Source organism: Acipenser ruthenus, unplaced genomic scaffold, assembly GCF_902713425.1.
Source record: "Acipenser ruthenus unplaced genomic scaffold, fAciRut3.2 maternal haplotype, whole genome shotgun sequence".
NCBI lineage: Eukaryota > Metazoa > Chordata > Actinopteri > Acipenseriformes > Acipenseridae > Acipenser > Acipenser ruthenus.
Genome location: NW_026708459.1, coordinates 47,216 through 54,092, shown reverse-complemented (window position 1 = coordinate 54,092; position 6,877 = coordinate 47,216). Strand labels below are relative to the sequence as shown.

The window sequence follows — 6,877 nt, the reverse complement described above, 5'->3', positions numbered from 1 at the left end:
CACTAATGTGTTATACGCAATTTAATTATTTATGTTTATTTATGATTGTTTGATAATAAATCATGGTCATAATTGTCTGAAATTGTCTCTGTATGTGTGTGTATATGTGTGTGTGTGTATATATATATATATATATATATATATATAAATATATATATATATATATATATATATATTAGTCGGCAGGATGGGGAGAAAGAGAAAGAAAATATAGTCCTGGGGGTTCAGGACTACATTCCCCAGAATGCCACAATGGAGTGTATAACTGTTTTCAAATTGATTTAATTGTTTGCCAGCTGGTGATCATAAAGAAAGGCAGGCAGGCAGTCTATTGGGGGCTGCTGAGTGAAGAGCCTGGTTGGGAGTGTGTGCAACCGTAGAAAGAGAAAGAAAAGGTAGTGAGGAAAACCTTTTTTTGATCAGTGTTTGTGAAAAGTATTTTTTTAATCTGGCAAGCAGAGTAGCTGCCCCCGTTTTACAGATCAAGGTTACTGTGCAAAGATTAGTTTAGTGCTGCAAGGGGAGCTAGGCTTTTTGTTTGTTTATTTTTGTTGTGTATCTGGGTCACGAAAGTGCTGAAAAAGAACGTATACAGTATACAGTATATATATATTTTTGGTAACATGCTTACTGGGACTAGTTTTGAAATGTGTCTTTGCTTACATTCCAATCCAGTGGTGTGCTGCTGAAGTTCAGAATAGAGCTGTGTGTCAGTAGTTCAAACAATACTGCCTGTGATATGTGTTTTATATCAACTTTAAAATAGGCATAGGTGCAGAAAGACGGGCCAATGTAAAAACTACGACATTCTTTTGAACACATGAAACGTTCTCTATGAGCCACTGCTTGTTCTCGAGACCATGGCATTGTACCACACCGCTTACAATTTATCCTCCTGTCTGCTCTGTTATGGCCACCGATACAGAGAAAGTTTTTGATGGTGAGTGAGATTGCCGCTAATAGTTTTTTTTTTTTTCCCCAACTATATTAAATGTTGAAAACCTAAATGAATTGCCATAAATGCGATTCTTCTATGGTCCTAACCCCAACCCTAATGTTAAGGTAGGTGTGGGTGTGTGTGTTGTAGTTAAGAACAGATTTAAATCATAACTCAGTACTCGAATTCCTCAGCTGGCCCGTCGCTGAAAAACCTGACCCGTCTTTCTACACCTATGCCTTAAAATGTCTGAAATAATTTCAGATTTCTATTGTTGTTTGATTTGGAGTCCTTGAGAATGAGTTTAGTCAATAAATGCCAGTCTCCGCTCTGCCAGCGTTTGACTTATCCAAACAGCCCGCAGCCCTTTATTTAAAACTGGAAAAGGTGGGAAACAACAGAGAGAATGTAAGTTAACATACTGAGGTCAAGGTTCTTTCTAAAGACGGTTGTGAAGAGTCCATATACAGGTTTCGAAATGCATCCGTGTCAAAGCATAGTCTGTTGACAATGAAAGTAAAGATCTGCCGGGGTAAAATACTCCCTGAATTAATCGATTAATAAAAAAAACGTACACACTGTATTGCTATTTATTTAAATATATACTTGTGGTCTAAACAGAACACTGAATGATCAGAGCAAGATATTGTGGTGTTTTGTTTGTGTTTTGGTGGTGGTTGGCAGGGATGGGCTTAATTCCTGTCCCTGCCAAAAACATGTGAGAATGTGGCTGCTCCTTAATAGAATAATTGGTGCTAATTGGGAGCAGCCACATTCTACAAAAGGAGAGCCCAGGGCTCCATTAGTGTCTATCCAGCGAAAATCTAAATATTTTTTACTTTCACCATGTGTTTCCCGCGGGTCCCAGAGTATGATAAAACTAATGGTAACTGAAACTTTTAATTGGTTATTTTTTATTGAGCTCTGTTCAGCCGATTTCTGTAATTTTTATTTCTTTATTTCTTAGCAGACGCCCTTATCCAGGGCGACTTAGTCATAAACAAAAAATACATTTCAAGAATCACAGTACAAGTATCGATACAATTAGGAGCAAGATAAAATACAATGACTTCAGTTCTAGTAAGTACAAGAATATGACAAAATACGATTCAATATGGGAGCAGATAAGTGTCAGTGATAGTTACATCAGGATACGATTACATTTTAATTCGATCAGAAAAAAAAACAGCCACTTCCAGGTTTAGAAAACTCCTCTCGGGAGACGCCGGCGGAAGTGAAGGGGAACGCAGCTGCCTCGTAACACTGTAACGGTATGGGAGGCAGATTTGGAAAATGCCAAAAAGGGGGATTGTTGCCAGATGTGGAAACCCCACCAAACAGGAGGTCTCTGTTTCAATTCCCAACTGAAACAAAAAAGCATAAAACATAAAAGTGCAAATTGGCATGGCGCAACTGAGTGTCTACACTGTGCTCAGATGTGTCCCAGCCTCTGAGGAAAAAGAAACGCAGAGCAATAAGAAAGCGTAACACAGCTGAGGGTAAGGGTCCCAATAATGTGTTACTTCATATGGATGCAGAGCACTTTGAAATCGATCGTATATGAAGTATTTCACTTTAAAAAAGTTTTTATTGTCATTTTTTTTCTTCTACCTTTTATTACCTTGGCTGTTATTACAGAAATGTGAAATGGAAGTTTGTCGCTATGTGTTTATTGTAATTTTTTTCTGACTACACAGAAGATCAGATGATCGGATTACTAATAGTACAGGTCATTACATCTTCCCTACAGGGTAAATGGAAATCCACAGGTTTTACAAACAAATGTGTGCGATTAATTGTTAGTCCTGTTATACATTATTTTATTTTTTAACAGATCTTGCAAGAGTCTCATAAAGATCACGAAAGCATAAATGACAGTGCAGCAAAGGACAGCGTAGAGGACACTAGTGAATCCGAATCATTTCCTCCAGCAGGGTGTGGTGTAGATGTAGAAAGCTGTCAGACAGCAGTCCAAACACCGAAATGGAGATTGCCTTACAAAGGCGTGGGTAAGAGTACAATTTAAAACAGTAGTAACATTTTCATAAAAACAAGATATCATCATAATTCACAATCAGGGCACTTCCTGAGTTGCAGATATAAGTTTTGGCACCCCCTGTCTGAACTCCGATAATTGACCTGCAATCTTTAATAGTACTTGCTAGGATGAATGAGTGTTTAATAAACTTCAAAACATATCACTGTTAAATAAGTATAGTTTAACAATATGTATTATGTATATGTTTCTTATTTCACAATTAAGCAGGTGGATACAAAGGCCACAGACAATACAATATAAACACAGACAGATGTGTTATTTTGGTCCTATGTTATGGTAGCAAATTAATTGCTAGATTTTAAAGACATTTCACAATATACCAACTTCAGTTTATGTAACCTTTTAATGTACAGCATATAATGTTGCAAAAACTAACTGCATTTGTGGGCCATAAACATACAGAAAAAACACACAGCAAGCAACATTAGCTTTAGGGAAATCACTGTATCTAAACACTGTTCAACACTGCAGAGGCTGCTGTGCACTGGAAAACAATGCCAGTTTAAAAGAAAATGTAGTTCCTGGTTGAAACAAAAATCCAGACTTGGTTACGGGAGGTCCAGTGTTGAAAACCACTGGCATGCTGTCTAGAAGGTAATTCTGGCAACTAATTTGACTGTACTGGCATGTGAAAAATAATACATTACAATCTGTAAATTACACCCTATTACATAAGACATTACTAAGACATCATTATTAAGTACAAGTGAACAGTTGAAATGTATCAATAGACTGTATATGACTTTTTTCTTCTTCGCTGTACTGTGTCATTCAAGGTTTAAAGCTGTTCATATCATAGCGTGTTTTAATGAAGGTTTGTCACTCTAGTAGTCATTAAAAATAATAGTTTACTGTCCATTAATACAAAACTGTATCACCTGACAGTTTAAAAATGACTAAACTCATATGATAGTTTTTTAAATAAACCAACTGTCAGTATTTAGCACTCCCATTACAATTAAGTAATACATTTTATTGCAACATAACAACTATGGCATGTATTTTCAAAAGTTTGTTAGTGGTATAGAGATCTGATTTATTTCCAGCTGTATTTTTTTATCAATAGGTCTCCTTGGCTGGGACATTCTGATCTCATGAGAACAGGAATGGAAAACATGTCTTACACTGAAACTTTCACACTCACTGGATTTGGGGGACATGGGTAAAACTAAATATGTATATTTTCTACTTACCCTTATTGGGTACCTCTTGATAATCTTTGTAAACACAGTTCTTGTGTTAGTAATATTTCTGGAAAGAAGCCTTCATGAGCCTATGTATATCTTTCTCTGTAGTTTATCTGTTAACGCCCTTTATGGAACTGCTGGTTTCTATCCTAAACTTCTGGCTGATCTTCTATCAGAGACCCAAGTGATTCTCATGCTGGATGTTTCATTCAAATATTTGTTATCTATGGGTATGCAGCTTCTGAATTTTCAATATTAACAGTGATGGCATATGACAGATATGTGGCCATTTGTAAACCTTTACACTATACAAATATCATGACAGATAGAGTTGTTTGTAAATTACTATTTGGTGCCTGGCTATTTCCATTCTGTAGCATGGCCCTTATTCTTTTGTTTTCTTCAAGACTGCCTTTGTGTGGAAACCAAATTGAAAGACTGTATTGTTCCAACTGGTCAGTAGTGAAGCTATCTTGTGTACCAACTACTCTGAACAATGTTGTTGGTTTTATAATTACTATTTGTGCAATGTTTCCACCTCTGTTTTTTATATTGTTTTCCTATGTACACATTCTTATTGTTTGTCAGAAAAGCTCCAAGGAATTCAGAAGCAAAGCACTACAAACATGTCTCCCGCATTTAACAACATTTATCAACTATTCAATAACAAGTTTTTGTGAAATAGCTCTTAGTCGATTAGACTCAAAGGATATGCCCCAAATTGTTGCTGCCATCCTGTCATTGGAGTTTCTAATAATTCCTCCCCTTCTTAATCCTCTCTTGTATGGATTCCACTTGCCTGAGGTACGGAAAAGGATTATAAATATGCTCAGAAGACCACACCGCTTACAATTTATCCTCCTGTCTGCTCTGTTATGGCCACCGATACAGAGAAAGTTTTTGATGGTGAGTGAGATTGCTAATAGGTTTTTTTTTTCCCCCAACTATATTAAATGTTGAAAAACTAAATGAATTGCCATAAATGCAATTCTTCTATGGTCCTAACCCCAACCCTAATGTTAAGGTAGGTGTGTGTGTGTGTGTTGGAGTTAAGAACAGATTTAAATCATAACTCAGTACTCGAATTCTCAGCTGGCCCGTTGCTGAAAAACCTGACCTATCTTTCTACACCTATGCCTTAAAATGCCTGAAATAATTTCAGATTTCTATTGTTGTTTTGATTTGGAGTCCTTGAGAATGAGTTTAGTCAATAAATGCCAGTCTCCGCTCTGCCTGCGTTTGACTTATCCAAACAGCCCGCAGCCCTTTATTTAAAACTGGAAAAGGTAGGAAACAACACAGAGGATGTAAGTTAACAGACTGAGGTCAAGGTTCTTTCTAAAGACGGTTGTGAAGAGTCCATATACAGGTTTCGAAATGCATCCGTGTCAAAGCATAGTCTGTTGACAATGAAAGTAAAGATCTGCCGGGTAAAATACTCCCTGAATTAATTGATTAATATAAAAAACGTACACACTGTATTGCTATTTATTATAAATATATACTTGTGGTCTAAACAGAACACTGAATGATCAGAGCAAGATATTGTGGTGTTTTGTTTGTGTTTTGGTGGTGGTTGGCAGGGATGGGCTTAATTCCTGTCCCTGCCAAAAACATGTGAGAATGTGACTGCTCCTTAATAGAATAATTGGTGCTAATTGGGAGCAGCCACATTCTACAAAAGGAGAGCCCAGGGCTCCATTAAAGTGTCTATCCAGCGAAAATCTAAATATTTTTTACTTTCACCATGTGTTCCCCGCGGGTCCCAGAGTATGATAAAACTATTGGTAACTGAAACTTTTAATTGGTTATTTTTTATTGAGCTCTGTTCAGCCGATTTCTGTAATTTTTATTTCTTTATTTCTTAGCAGACGCCCTTATCCAGGGCGACTTAGTCATAAACAAAAAATACATTTCAAGAATCACAGTACAAGTATCGATACAATTAGGAGCAAGATAAAATACAATGACTTCAGTTCTAGTAAGTACAAGAATATGACAAAATACGATTCAATATGGGAGCAGATAAGTGTCAGTGATAGTTACATCAGGATATGATTACATTTTAATTCGATCAGAAAAAAAACCAGCCACTTCCTGGTTTAGAAAACTCCTCTCGGGAGACGCCGGCGGAAGTGAAGGGGAACGCAGCTGCCTCGTAACACTGTAACGGTATGGGAGGCAGATTTGGAAAATGCCAAAAAGGGGTATTGCTGCCAGATGTGGAAACCCCACCAAACAGGAGGTCTCTGTTTCAATTCCCAACTGAAACAAAAAAAGCATAAAACTTAAAAGAGCAAATTGGCATGGCGCAACTGAGTTGTCTACACTGTGCTCAGATGTGCCCCAGCCTCTGAGGAAAAAGAAACGCAGAGCAATAAGAAAGCGTAACACAGCTGAGGTAAGGGTCCCAATAATGTGCTACTTCATATGGATGCAGAGCACTTTGAAATCGATCGTATATGAAGTATTTCACTTTTTATTGTCATTTTTTTTCTTCTACCTTTTATTACCTTGGCTGTTATTACAGAAATGTGAAATGGAAGCTTGTCGCTATGTGTCTATTGTATTTTTTTTCTGACTACACAGAAGATCAGATGATCGGATTACTAATAGTACAGGTCATTACATCTTCCCTACAGGGTAAATGGAAATCCACAGGTTTTACAAACAAATGTGTGCGATTAATTGTTA

General features: G+C 37.0%; 1 pseudogene; it reads left to right on the top strand.

Moving 5' to 3' along the window:
• Positions 1–4,154: 4,154 nt before the first annotated feature.
• Positions 4,155–6,540, top strand: LOC131733195 (olfactory receptor 6N1-like; annotated as a pseudogene).
• Positions 6,541–6,877: the final 337 nt, after the last annotated feature.